The following is a 23,873-nucleotide window of genomic DNA, read 5'->3' as shown; positions in this document are numbered from 1 at the left end:
TGCTGGTCAGCAAGGAAAATTGAGAGAGATGGATAAAGAAACAACAGAATAATTTTTGGATGAAGCTGGTTTATTTCATTTATTTAATTTAATTCACATGAAATAATCCAAGCCAGTTTTTTTAAGGGAAGATAGAGCAGGATTTTGCTGTTTTGGAGCTAGTTAATTTTGAAACAGTGCAATTGCTCTTGATCCACACTTACTAGAAGCATGCTGCATATCCTCGAAACCTCTCTTATATTTGCTTCTCTACATTTTCAAGGTTTTAATGTAATTTAAAGGATTACAATACTCTTCTGTGTTAGCACATGAATTTTTTGTTTGGTGAGCACAGAAGTAGATGGGGAGAGGAATGCACAAGTGGAATACTTAAATTAACTAAAACACATCTGAAAGTAAAACAGGTAAGGTTTAAAAGAAAAAAGGCAAACAAACAAACAAAAAAAAACCACCGACCAAAAACCCCAAATCCCAAAAATCTACCAGGTTAAGCTGTTCCTCTTGAAAAATCATTACTGCAATGAAATGTCTGCAAACACTAATCCTTAGTAGATGGTATTTTATTTTATTTAACTGATTTTCTTTATTGCAGCCAAGTAGATAAAAGACTGAAAATCTTCTATTGTACACGTATAAATACCTTAAGAATCTTTTTTAATATGCACACCAATTAGCTTATTAACAAATTCAGACTAGAGAACCTTACTCTGAGATGCTATTCCAGCTATTTGCACAACTAACCACCTCAACCTGCGTATCAAAAAAGGGGCAGGATTATTAGCACAGCTTTGTACATTTATAACTCTCCTATGTCGCAGACACATTTTATGAAAAATCTTTTTGTTAGGATTTTTGCTCCTGAGAAGCTGAGAGGCCTCAGAAACCAAGTGTAAACAATGATTATCTGCTGCTGTGGAATGCAACAGGTGCATCTTTAATGGTCCATGTTGATTGTTTCTAATTAATGGCCAATCACGGTCCAGCTGTCTCGGACTGTCTGGTCAGTCACAAGATTTTGTTATCATTCCATTCTTTTCCTTTCCTTTCAAGCCTTCTGATGAAATCCTTTCTTCTATTCTTTTAGTATAGTTTTAATATACTATATATATATAATAAAATAATAAATCAGCCTTCTGAAACATGGAGTCAACATTCCAACTCTTTCCTTGTCCTGGGATCCCTGCAAACCACCATACTCCTACTATGATGGTTATGTGGTGTTTGCTTTTATTGTCACTGAAGAACAGAGCAGTGCTGCTGCTGCAGCAAGGCATCTGAGAAACCACGAAAATCTAGGTCTTGCTAGAGCATTTTCCAGTTTTATCTCAGAACTGATGTGCTGCCAAGGCTCTTACCATGTTGACAATTGTATTGCCTCGACCAAGACAGCATCATAAAACCTGTGGGCCCCTACAAGGCAAGAGTAATGTTTCATTAAGTCATCCTTATGAGATATTCTTTGGCTTCTCCATAAATTTCATTACTTGCTCCTGCAAAGTGTTCAGAGGCTTTCAGCTCCCCATGGGCTCAGTGAAGGATAAGACTTTCTCAGCTCTTGGATGGATTATGCTCATGTGGACCCTGCAGTCAGGAAACTCCTTTGCTTCACTAGTGCATTTAATTGCCCCCAGCCATAGTTTTTACTCTCTGCCATGAGTACAGTCCCTTAAATGCACTTGACAGCAGCCACTGTGAAAAGCCTTTTTTATTCCCATGCATGAAAAGTGACTGAGTAACACATGACTGGAGGAATGAAGCATTACCCATGTGTGAGCAGTGAGGAGATACAGAGCAAAAAGAGAGGGTGAATTTTGGGACAGATTGAAAGAGATGTGTGATGAAGATAAGTAGTGCCAAGAGAGAGCAGAGGGGGGAAGTTAAAGGACGTGATAGACTCTCCATAAAAAAAAAACAAAACAAAACAAAAAAAACCCCAAACAACAAAAACCACTCAATGGAAACTAAAGGAGCTAAAAGATGATAAAATAGTGACCATCTGCAGCCATCCAGGGAACACTAACATGCAGCTTCAGAGCTCCCTTTAGGCAGGACACCCAGGATGAATGAAGGATAGATGCAGCAATTTTAAAATGAATTAATTGTTGATTTATGATATTGTATTTATGAAGATGCTGGTAAAGTATTTCATTAGATTCTCGCCTTGCGAAGGCAAATATACTCAATTTTAGCCAAGAACCTTCTTGCTCTCCTTTCTCTTATTTTATCTAAGGTAGATGACAGCCTGAAAACATTCTAAGTAAATAAAATAGGGGGAGTTGGTTTTAAATATGGTAATTACTTATCTGCTAGAGAAGATCAACTTAGAAGTCACTAGATAGTAGAAATAAATTCTTGTTGGGCTCAGATTTAACACTTCAAATCTGATTCTTCCACCTGAATCCATATAGGATGTAATTTTGGACTTAAACTAACTGCTTTTACATCCCCAGTCCTTCAGCTCATGTTTCACTGAATAGTTCTTACTGTCTGGTCATATTAACAATAATATTTATAGCCATTCTTTTCATCTACAGTATTAAAGTTGTATTTTCATGTCAAATTATCTTATTTAATTGAAGAATTAAGATTCCAAATTAATTATGTAACATGGATCTTAATATTTTATTCTTTCTACAGGTTTTATTTTTATAGATATTTGGACCTATTGTACTGAGTCAAATCCTCAGCAAAGGCAAACTGCTTTGGGTCCAGGGAAGCTATGAAGTTGAATCTATTTAAACCACTTAAATATCTGGCCTTTATTTCTGCATTTTAACATCACTGACTTCACTAATGTACATGAGCTGAGAAATGCACAGACACACACGCACAAACAAGCACAAGGCTGATGAGCTTCTACAGAATCATATTCAAGGATTACACACACGTAGCTGTGGCTCTGAATCCAGCCCTTCCCCTCCTTCTATTTGAAGTCTCAGGATTTTCTATCTTTGGTATAATCTACCACACTAGCAACAACAAAGCTTGACAAAGAGCCTAGCAAACAAATAGTAAATTTAAAAAAACCACACAAAGAACCAGCATTACATGAATCCCAAAATAACAATTATTTTTAAGGCATTCTGTGTTTATTTTGGCAGCCATATCTGTTAGCATTTGGGGATGAAGAATTTAAGTTTCAACAGATGCCTTGAAACTCAAGGAAACCAAGGGATTACTTGAATTACAGCGACAGGACATGGTTGTACTCATGCCTTAAGTTTTAGCTTTTATATTTTTCAGGTTCTGTGCTGCTTTAGTGTGTACTTATGAGCTTCATTTAGAGGATATTAAGCTCTCTTCCCAGAGTAGGTAGACAGAACAATTCCATCTCTAGCTGGGGACCAAGGACAAATAATCCAAATTTCAGGCCCAAGAGCATAAACAACAGTGGACTGAAAAGAGAAAAACAAGAAGGATGGGACTTCATAGGCTAAAGCTGTAATTGGACAATTTACTCCAATATGCAAATAGACAAAAACTTATAAAAGTGTGAGACCTTGTGATCAGTCGTCCATTTTGTGATAATTTTGGGTCCATCTTGGGTGTAGCCCTGGCTGGGCTCTTGTATGCCCAAGGTGTATCCATTGAGGCCTTCTAATAAATACCTACTTTATTCTTTAACTCTGTCTTGCCTCTGTTCTAAGTCAGCCTTCACAAGGCATCAGTTCTTAACAGTCAGCAGAGTGAATTACTACGAATTGACCTGCAAGGTACAAATAACCTTAGAATAGAACAAGAGACAGAGCTATGAGAGAACCACTTATCTTGGTGTCACAGATACCTCCCTAGACCATCCTCAACAGCTCTTCTAAGCATACACCCAGACTTAAAATGGGGCAGTGTCAGGCAGCATCCTGCTCCATCTGGGTGCAAAGTCATTTACAGTCTGTTTTCATGCTGTAGATAAATCCTCTTTACTCACACATGCATCATTTGTCCTCTGAGCTATGTGGTACATCTGGCCTTGCTAACATCAGAACAGGCCTCCAAGTGCAAGCCTACAATTCAGGTAGTACCTCTCCTTTAATTCCAAAAGCAGTTCCAAGGATTAAAGGCGAAGCATTGCCTTCCTGGGACCCAAGAGGCAGGACCAATTCATTTTACTTTTGATGTCTGAAATGAGAACTGACACAAGGGATCTGATACAATTCATATATTGTATTATGACTATGTCATACTACTCCGAGTGCCGTGGTAATATCCACACATAGGAAGGGTGTCAGGAGAAATACACCTGCAGCATGCTCTGACTATGAAACTGAGCTTTTGCAGGTTTGGTCATATGGTGAATCTTACCATGATTCTTTATGGTCCCATCAAATAGAGAAAGCAGGATCATGTTTATATTGCATCTGTATAACTCATTTTATACCAGCTTTATTAATACCATGGTAGCATGTCTTTTGGTTTTTTTTGCCTGCTGTTACCTAATAATACCAGTTTCCATAATCATAAATTCAGAACAACAAACCACTTCTAAACTTTTAGAAGTTAAATGCAGAGAAGCAAGTACAAAGCTTGGCACTTATTTTTTCCCTAATATTTTGTTGCCTAGGTTTTCAGAAAGCCCCACTAAAAGAATGCACTTCGATTTACAATTCAAGACCAGACTCGATCATGTAAGTTTAAAAATGGAGTCTATTATATTACTGTGTGCACAAATCTGTGTATTACAGTGTCTACAAAATATGCAATCCCTTGGCAGTTTTCCAGCACAGACCTCGATGCCACTTTTTGGAAGCCTGCTGTGTGCACGTTTCGGAGCCCAGGAGACAGCTGTGAGCACGGATCCACTGTCACCTATGGAGTGACCTGCTGGGCTTTGTCCCAAAATAAAACATCCTGCAGCATCCTACCAGGGAGCATCATCACTGACATGTAGGCAGCACTTGCCTGACTGCCTGTCACCATTTCTAGCGATTCGTTTTTCTTTTCATTTGGGAGAATTCTTGGAGCAGTTCTGGTGGTACAGGACAAGGCACAGGAGCGAGAGCATCCCCCTGGAGTCATCCCTGCTGCTTCCTGAACAGACACCTGAAGGCAACATCATGTGGCTATTTCTGACCTGCAGTAGATCGCTACTTGCAAACCTTTTTATGCTGTTATTCATCTCCTGAGCCATCTGGCCCCTGTTGCAGGATACCTGCAGATGGATTAATAAAGCAATCTAATAGAGCTGTACATATTAAATATACAGCAGAAGCAGCTGTTGGGTGTTTGTTGTGAGCTTTCTATTTTTCCCTAATGTTTCAGCCACTGTAATTTAAAGTTCCAAGCCAGTTCCTTCAAGGAAAGGAACAGCTTTTTTTCCTCAACTAGCCAAAAAAAACCAAAATAAATTTATATCTCATAAAAGAAGCCTGTCTTTGAAGAACAAGTCATAATCATCATAAATATAATTCTCTCCTTGGAGTAGAAAGTTTTGTTTCAGCCTTTGAATAGCATTGTCAGTTCATCTTATTATAATATACCCCCCTGACAGCTCTCACATTAATTGCACCAGATTGCCCACAGTGTGTTCATTTGTTTGTTTGTTTACTCTTAACTAAGAATGACTTTCAGAAAACTTTGCTTCCTTGCCCATACAAGGGCAAACCAAACCTATCTTAAAAGACTTCAAATTGTAGATTATTAATTTTAATGATCCAACTAGTGCTCTTTGGGATAGTGCTTATAAATTTCTCAAAGTGGGCCTATAGATGTTGTTATATAAAACAACAAGACAAGAAACATGTCTGTACACAAATAATGAGAAAAATAAAAAATAGTATCCTTAGGGTGCCTCTGAAAAATACCTGAAAAAAAAAAAGGAAAAGGAAAATACAGCATACCCCATAACACCCCCAAACCAGGTTTTTTCAGCTTGATTAAATGGCTGTTTCAACTTTCCTCACCTGGTAGCTGCTGGTCTAATTACGCCAGCATACAAAACACCATTTAAAGATTAAGAGAAAAGTGCAGATGTGGGATCAAAAAAAAAAAAAAAAAGAGAATTGCTAACACCACCAATTAAAGGCTACAGAGCTGAAACTCAAGTGTGCTAGTTGCAGTAATTCAGGAAAATAAAAACTATCTGTGGCAAAAAAAAACCCAACAAACAAACAAGCAGACCTCCCCCCTGCCCCCAAACAAAAGCTAAAAATGGTACCTGAGGCAGGGAGTAAGAATTTGAAGGTATTTAAATTAAAAAAATACCCCCTCTCGTTATAAGCTCAGCTGCACTTCTTAAAGATCACAGAACATGAGTTTGCAGTTTTAAAATCTTGCAGAAGCGTTTCTACTGGGCCTATACAAAAATCCTAGGGAAAAAAAACCCTGAACCACTCAGATTGGACAACTTTACTTTTGCCTAAAGCCCATGAAATGTCATAAGGAACTTGTAGATGAGTTGTGGTGTAAATAGAAATAATTCTACATATCCAAGGAGAACCCTGTTACTGAACCCATTAGTGTTCAAGTTTTGAACACTCGCTACAAATTTTCAAGGTGAAGCCCAACAGCTGTCTCCAGAGCTCCAAGTATATCAAAGATCTCCTTTTTGCTCCCTACATCTGAGTTCTGAATTCCTTTTTCTCTTTTTTAAGCACCTTTAAGATAAAATAATCAGAAGTCCACCCTGTGAAGATCAGAAGCATCATACAGAGAAGATTATGTAGGCTGAGCACAATCCCCTTTGACTTCAGATACTGCAGTGCAGAACAGGAGGCAATGTTACTTGCTCACTGCTCCATGTTCCTCTGAAAACATGTCAGCCCAATTAGTAGTTTTCTGAAAACCTTTTGTATTCCTTTTTCTTCCCTGTGCACGTACTGGTGTTCCTCAGAAGGACGTGCTCAATGTGATTCCCATTACTCAAGTATATTTCGCCTTCTCTGTCTAGTGAGTCCAAATTGCTACAAACTATCCTCATAACTGGTCAGATTTATGCCAACCCAAGCCTCATCTCCATCTGTTTCAGTGGCTGCACTTAAGAGGGTCAAGTTGGATGTGAGCCATTATCCCAGAGGTGGAAAATCAAGGCTTTACACACTAAATCTATGGTTATCTTTGTCCCAGTGCAGTGGACAAAAGGATGCAAGCTAGACAACATAAAAATTCTTCACTAGAGATACACAGGAGACCATTTGGCAGGTGAATTGCAGTTTTGACACCTGTCAGTAATATACATGGCCATCTAGTGAAATGAGCTTACATTTTTCTCAAAGGAGAAAAACACTTAAAACTCACTTCTGAAGTACAAGGATGAAGCAAAACTGTAAAACCTATAGCATAATTTGTAGGTATATTAAAAAAGACATTAGTGACATAAAGGACTGCCTCTCTTCTCTGAGACAGGTACAAGGATGCACCTTGCACTGAACCATAAAGTTGTTACAAAATTTTTCTCAGTCTAAACCATTGTAGAATAGTCTGCCCAGTTCTGGGGGAAAAGAGAGGCAGAGAAGCAGCCATGGATGGATACAGACAGGAGAATACCCTCCACTTTATACAGATCTGCCTCCCTAACTGCATGAAGTAAGCCCTTAAGCTCTCTTTGGTAATGAAATATGGATTTGTTTTTTCCCAGTCAGTAGAAAAGCATTATTGCCTCTAATTTGTACGGTGAAGTTGTGGGGCTGCAGTAGGTAAGGTGACTTGTTCAGGCTCATCAACTAACCACAGGCTGAACCTCAGAGAGGAGGGTGCTCCTTCCCTCCCAGGCTATTGCACACAGGCTTCTCCATCAGAGCTGCCCCAGTCAACATGTGTTCTCCAGGAAGAAAAAAAATAAGAGGCCAAAAGGCCACTGGACAAAGAAATCAATCCCTTTTCAGCTCTCACAGCTAGAGAACTATTGGGTTTCATGTTCTTTTTTTCCATGCAAGTATGACTTACGTGCGCTGGAACTCATTAACGGCCATTGCGTTAAGTCAATTCGCTATCCAAATAATGCTTAAATAAGAGTATTTTGAAAATGAAAATACATCCTGCTACTCCAGTACAACTTCAGAAATCAGCATGAAGTGACTTGTTCCTCCCCAGCACTGCTGCTAGAGCAAGGTACAATTGCCTTTCTGTTCTTAGTGATGCAGGGAATATGAGAAGACAGATCGTTTGCAGTATTTCCAAGGTTGTGCCAGAAAATTAGGAGTAGTCTGTGCCGGGATTTGGCACACTGAGCAAGCGTCTCCTGAATGTGGCATATTACAGTATATTTAACATTTGATTAAAATGGATATAATTATTAGTCCCTGGATCAAGTTTCCTTTCTACTGGGCATTGCATATTATACATTGCTGTGAAATGTTTCAAGGAAGATAAGCAGTATAATTAAGCAAGTGAAATATAACTTCCATTTCTCTTAAGATATATCCTGCTGTCAATTCAGTCACTGATTCATATTTTCTAAAAATTGTAGATGTTTGCCAAAACAGTAATTTCCTGTTATTGTCATTCAACTACTTCAAAGCACTTCAACATGTAGGCAAAGATCCCTCTTTCTAGTCAGGAAATCCCTGAGAAACCTCAAGATAGCACCTTCCCTATGACCACACTCTTCCAGCTGAAGAAAATCTCGGAATGTAAAGAATTGGCAAGTTTGAAGGTTATGAACTATCTTTCCCCTTTTTTGGGATCCTGATACAGCTTAAAAAGTCCTTCAAAACCCCTGAAAATCGTGGCCAAAGCCAGTGTTACAGTAACCTAGAGACACCAGGTGCAGTTTTTGAACTTTTTGCCAGAAGCAAATATCAATTTTGAAATGTGGATTGTTACTAAGGGACTGGCTCCCACAGAACCATATGTTACACAGCACTTGCATTTCTGCTGATAACTTAAGGTTTCTTCCCCCTTTTTCTCCAGGAAAGGTTGATCACTGCAGAGCAGAAGCACAGATGCAAGTCCCTTTCACATGCTCACAGTTTCAGCCTGGGATTTCTACCTCAGGTCTGTGTAAAGAGCAGTCTGGCTTTGAGTCACAGTCTGAATGTGACAAAACTCTCTGGAGAAAAGTTTTTGGCCTCTGATCCTGAAACCTGACCTTCATCAGATTTTTGTCATGTGAAATCCAAGGAACAAAAACCAGCATAGCATAATTATGAGTGCTTGTTAAACAACAGCTCATTTCTACTAATTTTCATTGCTTTCCTTCACAACATTGCAATGTAAGCAGTGCAACATTATCCTGCCCTTACATGCAAAACTTCTGTCCTATGAGTAAAATTTTCAAAAATCCACTTCATTGTGGTTTTTTGAAACAGGTATAAATACCACCCCTGTAGCACAGTCCACTCCAATTGACATGACTATTGCAAAATCAAATTCTTTATCCTCACTCCTGTGTTTAATGTTAGTGATGTATTTGTTATAGTTCTGATAATATTGATCAGAAAAAAATCCATTAACATTTAAAATTGATTTTAAAAGGCACTTCCAGGTTCAAACACCCCCAAAAATTTGAGGTAACAGGGAACTGCATTGGATTTAGACATTAATTCTTGTGCACAACACAAAGTTAATATTCCTCACCAGCAGTGCCATGCAGTTCAAAATCTAAAGAGAGATACCATTAGAATAATTTAAACAATGGTTTTCTTTTTTTAATACTTTCAGATGCATGGCTGAAAAGTACATTAAATATGAGCAGTACATGTTCTTTATCATTGAGCAAATAGAGGCCAATATATAGGCCTAAGCTCACTTAGACCTGTGTTCAAAGTGTTACATAGCTCTGTTATGCCATAATCCATCAGCATTATCTTCCTTTGAAGCAGCATTTTCTACTTCAAGTTCCATAATGTTCTTGCACTAAAAGTCACTTGCAGTCAGAATTGCAGCTAAAGAGGTTCCTGCCTATTTCTTTGTTAGTGTGTTTTATGACAGGAAAGAACACCTATTTCAGGAAAAGTAAATCCTGAAATACATACAGTGAGATTATTTTTGTGTTTTATCTGATATATTATCAGTGAAGATCTTGGAAGAGGTTTTTTTCCCTCATCAGTCATCTTGAAAATGAAACCCAGTGAGAAGGACAGATGGTTGTGTTGTGTGCATGTCTGCATTTTTGTTAGAGGAAAGTGTGTGGGGGTTAATGGATAGCAAAGGAGTGGAAAGGGAAAGGGCATGGCTTGTCTCCTGGTCTTTGATTCGAGCCTTGTTCATCCAATGGATCAGTGGCTCCCAGCGAGCAGCCGCAGGCAGCGCTGCCTGGCAGCACGCGTTGGCTCAGCGGGGCTGCTGAGCTGCTCGCCTTTGTCTGCTCGCCCACCCCATGGGCTGAGCACCTACTGTCACTCATTCCCCTTCCTCTCATTTAAACAAGTGTTTTTATTACACGTACAAGCATAATTATAAATAAATATTCTCTCACACAGGCACATCCACACAGGGAAGGAAAGCGTTCAGCAGGACTGAACTCATCCTTGATGGAAGTCTGCTTACTTCAAAGCATTTGTGCCATAGGCACACTCAGGTAAAAGGGGCCTATCCATCTTTGGCAAGTTCATTCAGGAGAACAGAAAAATCCCATAGCTTGAAATCAAGATCTTCGATAACTCTTTTAAAAGTTATCATCGTCTGCTCAGCCACAGTGGCAAGGAGAAACAAAACAGTATTTGGGATGACCTGGAGAATATAACTCCACAATCTGTTTGCACTTTGAGAGAAAATTACTAGAAAAAGAAGCAGCTGCTTTTCAAAGCCACATACACTTTAGATTCAGGAAAGTCACAGAAATTATATATGCAGAACACAGCAGACACTCTGAGTGCTTGGTACAGCTTTAGAGCCAGTGAGGTATAGGCTTGCAACCAAAAACTGTATGTCTTTTCTTAGTCTTGGTCAACAGAAGGTAAAGTTCAAGAGAAGGGGAAAACCTGTACTTGAGCAAAGTCTAAAAGAAATGGTGCTTCTTATTTAAAAGTTCCTTAGGCCCACCTAATAAACAGGAAGTTTGGTGTTCACAGCCAACAGTCACAGAAAGGGACTACAAAAGATACAGTCATGAAGTATCAGACTCAGGAGCAGGTTTAACTGGTTTAGAAATAAGTACAACAGATCTTATTGCTGGACATTGGAAAATGTTCAGAGAATTAGGATTCAAGGTGGCTATTCATAGACATCAACAACTTATTAATTTGATTTGTGCCTCTTTAGATTCCAGAAACTAAATTGTCACATGGCAAATTTTGTGAATTATGATTTCTGCCTCTGGCTATCAAGGAAGTCCTATTTGATGGATAATAACAGGTTTTACTTCCTTGATCATCACTCAGCTGGATTAGATCCATACAATATATCCTTAGCAACACAACTATTTCAAGCACATCAAGCTTTTCTTCTGCTTATGGCAAGCTGTAAAATTGTGAGTCATTATACTTTGATCTTGATCTAAAATCAATATATAATAACATTACATACATATATCCCACACAAAGTATTTTTTAAAAATGCCCTTAAGCCTTCCTGTAGACACTGCGCTGCCCATACTTTCCCATTCAGAACAGACAAAACATCCTACAACAAGTGATGGCTTCAAACTGAAAGAGGGTAGATTTAGGTCAGCTATTTGGAAGAAATTCTTGACTGTTAGTGTGGTGAGACCCTGGAAGAAGTTCTCCAGAGTCATTGTGGATTTCCCATCCCTGGAAGTCTTCAAGGCCAGGTTGGGCTTGGAGGGGCTTTAAGCGACCTAGTCTAGTGAAAGGTGTCCCTGCCTATGGCAAGGGGGTTGAAACCAGACAGTCTTTAAAATTCCTGCCAACCCAATTGATTCTATGATTTTGTGGTTCTATAAAGTGTTTAATATGTTTCTCTATACTTTGCTCTTCCAGTTAAGCATTAAGAACATAATCTTTAAAAAGCAATCCAGATTTCCTTTCTGCATTCTACACAGCATCAGACTGATGAATGCTCAGGGGATTAAAAAATGTACAGCACTTAATGGCTCACATATAAAGACTGAGGTAGAAATGAGAGAGCCTCTTTTCTTCTCTAACATTAAACATACAAGGCTTGTGTCCGTCACTTCCTGCCATAAAATATGCTGATGGATTTTACTTGTGAAGTGTCTCTGCTTTGCAGAGGTGAGAAGGCAAGGAGAAGCTCAATGGAGGCTCTTTTCTTCCGTTCAGTATTGCTGTCACTGTGCAGCCACTGCAAATAAGTCACTTAAAAATTCATTAAGAAAATCACAGTTGCTGAGGGACAGAATGGCTCAGGTGAGAGGTGATAGGATACAGGTACAATTTTCTCCCTCATTCAAAATCTATTTGAAGATATGTAAAAAGATTTTTAAAAAGAATACTTTGGTCATCCAGAGGACCACTTGCCATATTTGAAAATAAAATAATTCAAAGCAAAAAAAAAAAAAAAAAAAACCCACAAAAAACCATCAAATGGAAGTGAAAAGAGTGAAAGGAAAAGGTTAAAATATTTTCTTAATCAAATGATAGCACAATATGCCTCCCAGTCAGGCTGTTTCTTTTTTATTTTTTTTTAAACTTGCATCTTTTGAAAACAGTGTGCAGTTTTACTCAATCATGTATCAACACTGAAAATCATAAGAGTCTCCCTTAATTATTTAATGAGAAAATAAATTGGAGGAATAATATAACAGGTTGTAGACTAGATTTATAAGTGAAATCTATTTGGGTCCTTACAGACCTTTGAGTTGTACAATATATTGGATGAATTGCAGCCTATGAACTGAGAGGAGGTGCTTACAACTGGTTACGTATTGCAAAAGGAGATCAACTGGCAGCAGATTTATTTTCTGTTTTGTTTTGTTTTTTCATTACTATTAGGAAAGCATACAAACTGACCTTTAAAGTAATTTTTTTTTTCCTCTAAAACTTCAGAAGTAATTTTAGTTTAAAAATGGAGGGAAAAAAAGGAAAACTCATTTTAAAATCTCAAAGACTGCTTTGAAAGGGGACTGTAGTCCTTCAGTCAGCTCTGTTATGCCCAAGACAAAGGCATTTGACATATTATATTGATTTACCATACTTATATTGATTTTGCATCTAGAAAAATATAAGAACATGTTTCAAGCAGATAAACTCTATGTAGAAAAAAGGATTAAATAATAGCACAATATCCAGTATTCTGACTATAGGTATACTTTGAATTCAAAATCAGCAATAAGAATTTACAAGTTAAAAAACACTAAGAAATTAATTAAGAACTTACAAACAGCGCAGTCTCTACTGCAGTGGATATTGAGAGACTGCTAGAGAACCCACTGCTTAGTGATGTTACTTTACTAGTAGTGCAATATTCAGTACAAAGGACTCTCGAGCCCCTCATTTCTTCTTTCCCTTCCTTATTTATTTTTCCTCCTTACTGCAAAGATACAATACACAAACAGGCAGTCATCCAAATGGCAGTGCCTGTAAAAAGGAAACACACACATATATATAATTGTTAATTAGTTCCATAACTAGAACCCTTCTGTATGCTTGCATAGCTACCCTAGGGCATCATGAGTCTCCTAAAGCTATGCAGGAGGAAGGAGGTGTTTGAGGCAGATTTCACTGCTGGGGAATTCTCCAGCTGGTTCATGTTGTCACATTTTGTGTAGTTGTGTACAGCCAGGGATCTGCTTCTGAGGAAGCAGAGACATCACACTGGGGAGGCAGAGGAGCAGATCAAAAGCACAATGGGGTCATCCAGAGATTCAATGTTTTGAGAAAACCAGAATAAAAATGACCCAGCCTGTGATTTAGATGTATGTTCAAATGCTTTTTCCTTACAAATGATGTATTTCATAAATCCCTGCCTGCTGTTCATTAAGTCAGATGCTGATGAAGAAAGGAGCAATCCCTACAGCAGAGCTCTGCTCCTGCTGAGAGTCTTACACAGCCTGAGGATGGGATGTTGACATTCTCCAGGTGCAACAGCACATGTCCAGGGAAAAGTAATCCTAAATCCAGTCCTTGCGAAGTCTCAGGAGAAGAACTTTTTCTACATGCTAAAATGTTTATCAATCAAAAGAAAGGACTGTCCAATAGGTAGATTGTCTTTTTACTTACTGTTTACAAGATCATAAAACTTAGGCATTATCAGCAATACACATTTACATTTTTACATTACATTTTTCATAGGCATCAATAAGGTCCCCTCTGAGTCACCTCTTCTTCAGGCTGAACAGCTCCCTCAGCCAGTACTCATAAGAAAAATGCTCCAGCCCCTTGATCATCTTTGTCACCCTTCACTGTACCTGCTCCAGGAGCTCCATGTCTCTCTTGTCCTGAGGAGCCCAGAACCAGACGCAGCATTCCAGATGCACCTCATCAGGACTGAGTAGAGGGGGAGGATCACATCCCTACAATAAACATAATAGAAAAGTCTAATGTAAATTATAGGACACATGTCCAAGTTTTGGATTTAAAATTTTGCAGAGAAATGAATCTTAGAGTCCCTCTGTAGCCATAGTGCCAATGCCAGCTGTTGAGATTTCACAGAATATATAAACCAGGGAACATGTGTGATTCATGTAATGGACCTGCCATTTTTATGATGTGACAATATCTTTTTCCTTGCAGATCATTCTATCTTTCTGCAAAGAAACAGTGACTGGCCACTGGACTACTTGGTTTTGTTATTTCTTCTTTTTTAAACTAAGTTCATGTTGAATAACCAAACAGTAACCAGGTGCATTATAAGCTTAGCAGAGTTAACCTTGGAAAAAAGTTGTGGTCTGCAGCCACCCAAACTTGCTATACTCATCAGCCTCAGATTACAGTTTTGCAAAGTAATTCTACTGTAAATACTTAAATAATGCATGGAAGTGTCATGAGTAAGACTGCTGAGTTACTGCTGTATTGCAGTAACAGACTGCTTGCTGTCTCTGTCAGCCAGCCAATCTTGATTACTATTCATCAAAAAGTTTCCATGGAAATAAAAGGTAATGATTCCAGTACTGCATGAGAAATTTTTAATTATTTCCAGTACTTAGTCATCATTAGGAGTGCTCAGGTTATGTATGAATAGGTGAATCTGTTGCATTTGTGGAAGTCAAGCAAGACTCTTGGGACACAATATTGCAGAAAGCTAGGGAGGATGCAGAATTTTTCACTTACAAGTTTTTAAAAATATAATCTGGAAAAACAAGACTGTGTGCTGGTGGTGCTTTCAATTTAGGTTTATCAACCTGATATACCCCAGGCATGTGAGACCAAAGGTTACAGAAGACTGATGTCAGAATGATCAATAATACTAAGGTGACACTAATGAGAGTATCTTCTGCAAATATGCCGTTGGTCTTTTATGCCCATGGGTGCCCAAAATAAAGAGGTAGTAATTAATCTCTATATTAACTAGCAATTGTTTACAACACACAGAGAAGCAAAGGGGCATCTTGTCAGCAGGAAATAATTTGCTGAGAATAATGGACTGTGATGCTGGAGATCTGGCCAAGATTGCTTGGCTACTGCACCCAGACCACACAGGGAGGCCTTTTAAAGTTTTGATCTCATTGGAGCACTCTTTTTCCCCCCAGTGTTGTGATGAAAAGCCTTTTTGGCTGCTCTGGCTGTGAAGCTTGATTTGAAGTCTGACACAGATCTGAAATCATACAAAGGAAGCAGGGCCAACCTTTCTACTCCTAGGGTCACTGGGAGGGAATCAAATACCCTGGTCTTGCACCAAAAGAGAGCTGTTAAGTTGCAGGTTGAAAGCTATGGGTCGAAGGTTTTAAACTCTTGTTCTGAGTAATATTCTCCTGCCTTGCTAGAAAAGACATTGCTGAATTTTTAGTGTCTGTTTATGCTCCAGGAAGAAAAAGCACATCAGTTTGTTTTAGAAATGTGAAATTAATTTCAGAAGGCTAGGTGGGAAAAGTGCTTCTCTCTTCATGCAAGCAAGACACATTAAAAACTCTTCTCTGAACAACAACAACTCTGTATTATGCATTAACAACCCTAAATTATTAGCAGAAAATTCTACATGCACATTCAATTTCTAAGCACATGATTAGATTTTAAAGATATTTAGCAATTTTATTAGTATATCTTATTTTTTAAAAATGGTGCTAAAATTCCAGGTGCTAGTAACTTGCACATCAAAGTAAGTAGTTTTCACATTTAAATAATGCGTGCACAGCTTTCTGACTTTAAATATTTGTCTTTCCAAAAGTACAATTTATCATTAAAACTTTACTGATGTGAATTCACAGCTGACTTCTTTTCAGGCAGTAAAAAGTCTGTACTGCATTAATTTAATATTTTTAACAGGGGTCTGTGGACAGAAAAAAGAATCAAAATAGGGATACTTTTTTCCCTTTTCCACACATTTTCTATCAGGTTGTACATGTTTTTGAGCAGTAATTAAAAAAAAATACTCCACACAGGCTCAACCAAGAATCCAGTCAAGGTATTTGAAAGATGTAGGATAGACAGCCTTTTACAAAATATGCTGTTTACCTCAGTGTTTCATACATCTGCAAAGAAGAGTGGGAAGAAGAATATCACTGGCCCTAAAGATAGAATAGCTGTACTACGAAAGGATTTATTGCACTTTCAGGAACTTTATAAAGACCTTAAATTGACTCCTTCTTTGTAACTCACAAATTCTAAAAAGCTCTCAGGAAGACTGTAAGAAGCCAGGAGCCTAATGGCTTAACATCTCCACCAACTTTCCCTTCCCATTGCAATGTTTTCCCTTTCCATGTGCCCTGACAGTCCTGACTTTATGCTAGGCACGAATCAGGTACTCAAGGACAATCAAATTTCATATATTTAGGCATAAATAATTGGATGTTGTGTACAGAGTGCATGCACCAGGATTGTTTCTTAGAAAGAAGGTATCCAAATACCTGAGTCCATCACCCAGGCCACATATTTAGCTTCTGATCTCCCATGATATGTAAAGTCTCATTTACAACTAATCTCAATTTCATTTACATATCTGAGTATCATTTCATTTGCCTCTCAAGTGTCTTCTCAATGGAACTGCATTAGCAGTCTCAGATCACAGCCCAGCCTCCTGCTAGTAAGCTGGTATTGGGTCTCTCTAACCACAAGCAAAGCCACTTTCCTTTAATTAAGCTGCTCATTTGACCTGGGTTTTAAAGACCCCTCAACCTGCAGCAGTCCAGCAGCAGTGAACAGTGACTTGGTCTGTCTGGAACTTCGACAGTTTCTAAAAAATTGCATAATCTTGAGTGACATTGTGCTTTCACAACAGTCAGAACTACAACAGCCAAAAATATAAATCTGAATGGAAAAATGTTGTGGGCAGCCCTTATTAAGTTCAAACTTTGAACTTCAAACATTCCTTTGAAATGTTTATAAATATTTAGGATGCAAAGATAACCAACCATGCAGAATTTGAACCATATGCATTTCTGTGCTGCCTTTGGCAAGGACCAGTTTAAAATGAAGGTAACATTAAATACATCAAGAGTGTTTGCGCGACCATGGCAACACAAACTGAATTATAAAACAAATATGAAATTTTCAAACTGTTGGACTTATTAGAAATGTCTGCCTCATTTCTGCCCAGCATTCCTCCTGACAACTCCTGCATCATTCAACAGCCACAACCCAGAAGGGTGTATGGAGGGGCTGTCATTTGGGTCAATGAAGCGCAATGAAGGACAAAGACAGTGATTTTACCTGCCATCACCACCTGCCAAAAACATGCTTGTTTTCTCTGAAGTTGCTGGGCACCAAAGACCTCACTGGCTCCTTTGGAGATTGCAAGGTGAATGCCAAACACCATGAGGCAAATTGCAGCCACTGAATGGGAGACAAACTCAGTTGGGATGACAAGGATGGAGAGCTGCGTGTCAGGTCACCTCTAGCACCAGTAGCAGCACCATGAGGAATACACAGCTATCTGTAACCACCATAGTCTGATGGATGCTAAGAAATGAAACAGAGGAAAAAACAGCTTTATATAGGAGTATGGACAAAATTAAGTATCAAATCCTAAACCATGATACATTTTGGACTACAGGAAAACAATGACTTTGACAAGAACATGCTGTAGCTTTGTAAAGAAATTGAAAGCAGGTTCTTGTGTAGGATGCAGAACAGACAGGACAGATGGGACAGTGAGGTATTTGGATAACTATCCCTGTCCTTCACACATGAGGTGTCTGAAGCAGTGTATGCTAATGAAAGCAGCCTTCATCAACAGAGTCCACTAATTGGTCCTGAAGACTAAGGTTATGCACTCTCTGAGCAGTCTCCCTAACAGAGAAATCACTTCTGAAAAGCTGAGCCCATGTGCACATTCTGTGAGTTAGATTACCCTGACTTGGTGTCTGGGACACAGCTTAAAACACTGCTCTGGTCCATTTGGAAAAGAAAGAGCTCACATTTGAGGTGACTACTCCTGCTACACCCTTCTCCTCAGATTTAGAGTCCATTGGCAATAATTATTAATTATTCTTACTCCGCCTTCCTCTTCATCACACTAATACATGCCATCTTATTGCCACAAAACATTAACCTAGAAATGTCTAAAGAAGCACTGAAATTGCAGGCTTAAAACAATATGGAATGTTCATTGATATTAAGAGGGCTCCTGGTGTACCGAAGAGCTACTTGTAGACTTTGGGAACTTTAAATCATAAATATACAGAAAAGTTATATAAAACCAGTTAGCTAGTTATATAAAACCAGTTAAGATTAGATTAACTGGTAGTAAGATTGGGAAACTTTTTCTAGAATAGCTTTGAATGCATTTTAATTAAAATTTTTAATATTACAAAGGAAAGGAATATTCTGGAAATATTTGGGAAATTCTGGTTGTTGCCAAAAAAGGCATTAAGGGAGGATCAAGCGATCAACTAACTAACTACATGTAGCTGCATTTAAAAGTGGGTCATTACGCATTTTCTAAATTAAAAGTTAAAAGTAACATTTTTCACAGACTGTTACATATCTTCTAGCTGAAGCTCTTACACTTTAAGTTACATATGCAATTTCATACTTCCTGTTTTGTAAAACAGGAATAGCAGGTTTCCAAAAATGGCTAAACATGTAAAGACTATATTTACAGCTTGTGATGAGGTGAGAAGAAGTGACAGAGGCTTTGACAATTTTGAAAGCAGGTAGTGTGAATAATAAAAAAAAAAAAAGTCTGGAATCTTCAGCTTTTTCCTCAGAGAAATGCAAAGATCCTGTAGCTGACATGAGATGGGATATTAAATTAGCATCTCACATGTAAAATAAGAATAGCAGCTCCAGGTTACCTATAAGGTGTGAAGAATAATTAATGGATGTTTGCATTCTTTGTTGAAGATGTGAGACACTGAATAAGTGCTAAGCATTACTACAAAGAGGAATTTTCAGACCTTGGTATATTCAGTTTACATAGTACAAATGACTTCATATTTCTGATAAATAATTCTCCAGTACTTTTACCAGTGCTTGCCTCCATCTAATTCCAAAAATTGAAACCTCAGCTATCTTAAAGGCAAGATGACAAAATTTTGCAGACTATCCATGTTACAAGGCAGAACAGTGCAAGAAAATATTAACCATGATGAAGGCCCTGTGTTTCATTCTCTTAAAACTGATTCATTCTTGTTTAAGGCATTATAGATATAAGAAAAACAAAAAAGGAAGAGAAGAACTAAAATTTATTAAGTTCTGTCTTTTTAGAAATCAAATAAAGGAAGTGCTGGAAAAACCTAATCCCAGTGTGTCCAGCCCTAGCCCCATTAAAGCCAACACGAAAACTCTACTGACAGCAGAGCAAAAGGCACTCAGCCAATAGATCATTTTTTAGCACAATTTTACTGAAGAAAAGCAAGTTATGCTAGATAACTACTCATAGGTGATTTGGAAAACAGCACAAACACTGAGGTTACAAAGGCAACTGCCGGTACTTGCTTGCCCAAGTTAGTAAAAAGGAAAGCAGATTTGTAAAGGTGCAGGAAGACCTCTAAGCACTGACTGGAGATAAAAGGAGTGGAGACATTAAATTTATATAAAGTTAGTACCATATTCTAAAGAAAACAAGTTTAATTTCATCTATACAAAAATAGGCTTAACAAAGACAGTTTACCGTCTAGGAAAGAGATGTTGCCATTACATAGTTCTGGGAAATATCACCTGGGGAAAAGATTCTGCTATGTTCTAACTTCTTCTCATATAGAAACTCTAAAATTTCTACTGTAAACAGTAGAAACTATCATTACCTACAAGAAAAGCCTTGGTTTAGGAATGAGCAGAAATCCATAAATAACCACATATATCCTGCTGCTTCACATATTGCTTGCTTTTATTGGGACCTGCCATCTAAAAGAACTAATGAAGAATCAGTCTGAATATAACTTGGGCTGGAGAATGGCTGCATAATTTTCACACAGACCTTTTGTTCAGTTTGCTTTTCCCTGCTGACAGGATGTCCCATTTTCAGGAAGGCAATCTGCTTTTCAGCTGCTGCTCTCCTTGGAGAAGGTATGGCAGGGCAGCTAGGAGGTAACATCCTCGTGTGCCTCCAGCTGTCCGCAGGAATTGCCAGCCTATGCTGGGCCACAAAAGGGAGAGGGAGGATCACGGCTGAATTTCTGGCTTCCTTCTGTCTAATTGTGTTCTAATGATCTGACTGCTGGTTATCTTGCCTATCAACTGCCCTATGCAGCAAAACAGGCCCCATGAATCAGGCACATCATCTCAGCAGGGCAGGGCTATTTATAGCACTGAAATACCTAATTTAATAATACTTCAGGCCAGATTCTCAGCTGATGTGAACATGCACAGTCTCACTGAAGTCACTGGGTCTATTCTGACCAGCTTCAGGCAAGGAGCTGGCTATCTGTTCATAAGGATTGTAGAAAAGAGCCTTTATTTATGCACTGTGCAAGGGCAGGAAAATCCCATACTCCCACTGGGCTGTCTCACTTCATGCCAGTTTCTCAGAGCTCTGAGCTAATTTGAGGAAACACAATTAGAGAGAGTGTCATAGCTGCTAAAGGGTCTGTAATTCATCACCTGCAAAACAAGGGTAGTCAACACTGAAAAATGCATGAGCTTTTTGAGCCACTGGAGCAGTAGCTCACAGCAGCATATATTCCAGTTCTCTTCCTTCCAGGTTAGCAAAACCAGGCTGGGAGCAAACTCTTTCCCTGCAGAGACTCTGCCTCCTTTCTGCACCCTTTGCACAACAGCATAGATTTTCCAGCAATCTTACTGACACTATTTTAGAACATTTTAACATCAAGGTCGGTACCCTGGAAAGTGACACATGGGTGTTTAAAATCCTTGTGCAGTGGATATATTGGACTAGGATCTCCATCTCCCTGGTTTGGCAATCCCTGATTCCAGTCTCATTTCAGAAGCCCAAGTCAATCAAGGCAGCTGGCACACTTGGGCCATTCCTGCTAGAATGAGCTCCACAGGGACTAAGGCAATGCCCAGTGTCTGAGCTCTGACTTGTTTGCATGCACCCTTGATGCGGTGAGTCAGAGTCTGGTCAGGATTGCTGAGACAATGCTGAGAGGCAAATTCAGGCACCTGAGGGACTTCAAAGTACAAAACCGAGTCTCTCCTCAGATGCCCAAATGTTCCAGATACTGGCTGAGTAAAGAGACCTAAGGAGAGACATTAAGACATAGGTCTCAAAATCCATTTTTGTGATTTTTAGCAATGGAAATGATCAGTAGTTTAGGCCTGAATCATTACATGTTTAGATCCCCAGCCCTGGAAATTTTTCTCAGCCTAGATTTGATCTTCATGTTGTGTTACATTCCACTACAAACTTCCAGGTAGTTTTAACCTGGTTTTTCAGTTTGTTTGTTTGGTTGGTTTTTGGTTTTGTGGGTTTGTTTTGTTTGGTTTTTGTTGCTAAGCTATTAGTGTAGCAGAAAGAAAATACATGAAAATAATTTCTGAGCAAGTCCTTCAAAATAAGATAATGCCACATCAGCTGCAATTGTTATAAGAGAGAGACTTTGTGGAGAAGTTACTAGATGAGAAGAAGCACACCTTTGACATAAGAGAATTTTTGGGGGTTGTTTATTTGTTTTTAACAATATTTGTCTTTCATACTTGAAAACAAGGAGATTATGCTGTCAGCATTTCAGGTGTGTATTCAAAGCAGGGGTTGCATTTTTAAGCACAAGAATGAGTGGAAACCAAAGAGAAAGTGGGTTGCAAGAAATACTATGTGCTCTAATGCCAACTACTTGGACTTACTGAAGTACAAAGCAGGCTGTGGTGTCAATTAATAGGATCAATGGCATGGTGTGCCCTGGGCCATGCCACATCTGGCAGATGTTTTGAGGACAATCTGATTCTCTCTCAGCATTGTGTATGGCTCTACACATCTGTTTGTGAAAGGTCAAGGCTCAGTTCATACCATCATTAAACCCAAAAATATCTTCTCACACGTAGCAGGCACAAAACACAGTGAGAGCAAGCTTAGGAAATAACCCATGAGAAGAGAGGTGAAAGCAGAAAAGCCTCACAAATCAGCAACAGTCTGCCTGCTCCTACCCTAGTTCCCCCAAGTCCTGGCAAAGTGGGGGTGAGAATATGAAGAGAAGATAAAGAGGTCTCATATTCCTTGATGACCACAGAAACAATGACTTTCTCAGATTGGATATATGTGACAGTTGATGTGGCGATGAGAAAAATTTATCCTGCAAAGAAATGTGCTTTGTATAGCTGGTGAACATGAGGTGGCAATTATAAATACTGAGGGATTTTTTTCCTCCCAGGGAAAGTTTTGAAGAGCTTTTCAGAGAAAGCTCTCACTGCTACATTAATATTTTCACCTTTAGATTCAATTGACCTGACTCTGCTTGAGGTAATAGATGTGAGAGCCAGCAGAAACACCACCTGAATCAATGTGGTAGGAAAGCTGAACCAGGTAGCCAATGTCAGATGTTATATAAAATGAGGTGTGCTCAGAAATATTTTTAGCACCTCTTTCGAACTACAGTTTAGCTGATGTTTGAAGTAAAGCTAGTGGCACCTTTCTGACATAAGGATGTATCCATGTTGATGAAGCTGCATGTATTTTTGCCAACATTAGTAGCAAAACATGAGAGTTTTATAGGTTGTAAAGGTGGTTTTGATTTAACATAGATTTTTCTCTAGTCCTGAGAAAGGTGTTAAAACAGACTTAAGCACTCTCATTTTTAAAGTAGCTATTTTGTGTTAAGCAGTCCTGTTTAAATGAAAGTCATAAATTGTGCATGTGCTCCTGCTGGCTATTAGCTTCTAGTTAGTAGATTCTGAATTACCTTCCCAGAGTGAAATGCTTATGTGAGTCACAGTTCATAATATTGCTTATTCAGCTACACCTCAGTCATTTGAGCTAATTGACTTAAGTAATAGTGTCACAGGATTTTCATACAGAGTTTCTGCTCTGGCTATAGTTACTTGCTGTCAATTATCAACTCACACTAATCACTATTACTGTCAAAACTGACATTAGTGTATGCCAGTATTTATCTCACTCCAAAAGGTTCATTTACATGTGGTATCTATTCTCTGCATCCATACTTTATTGCCATTATTTGAAGTGTTCCCACCTACCCTCCCCCATTCCTTTTTTGTTATTAGCCATAGCCCTCTTTCAAGATTGTTTTTTAAATGTTTTCACATTTCAGCCTGCTTTCCTCTTCTCCTCCTAATCAGTCATTACCACAATAGGCTTCTTGTTACTCTGAAAGCCTGCTCTGCACATTTTTCCAAGGAAGGTGCTGAAGAGTCTAAAAAGCCCCTCAGCAGAGAAGAACTGATCTGCTGAAGTCCAAAGGATCACCATCACTGGAAATCAGGGAAAGGAATGGCTGATTGTGGCTTTATCTTGCAGTACTCTGCTGAAGCTTTCAAATTTACTTGCAGCTGCTGCTGCTGATACAATATTGGGGAAGATTTTACAGCAGCAGTATATTGATGCTATAAATAAGATTAAACAGTATTCCT

General features: G+C 38.7%; 1 long non-coding RNA gene across 2 annotated transcripts in view; it reads right to left on the bottom strand.

Moving 5' to 3' along the window:
- The window catches only part of LOC139592154 (uncharacterized), a 178,646-nt gene that overhangs the window by 17,665 nt on the left and 137,108 nt on the right, over positions 1–23,873 (bottom strand). Inside the window, exon 2 of one of the 2 annotated variants that reach the window (XR_011679918.1) lies at positions 14,201–14,305. This is a non-coding gene — a long non-coding RNA (uncharacterized lncRNA). Of the gene's footprint in view, positions 1–14,195; positions 14,306–23,873 lie in introns of those variants that run through there. The other variant, XR_011679919.1, reaches the window with a different exon arrangement.

Source organism: Agelaius tricolor, unplaced genomic scaffold (assembly GCF_023055355.1).
Source record: "Agelaius tricolor isolate 1412-34295 unplaced genomic scaffold, bAgeTri1.0.p SCAF_8, whole genome shotgun sequence".
Taxonomy (NCBI): domain Eukaryota; kingdom Metazoa; phylum Chordata; class Aves; order Passeriformes; family Icteridae; genus Agelaius; species Agelaius tricolor.
Note: the sequence above shows the minus strand (reverse complement) of the source record. Positions and strands in the feature narration are given on the sequence as shown.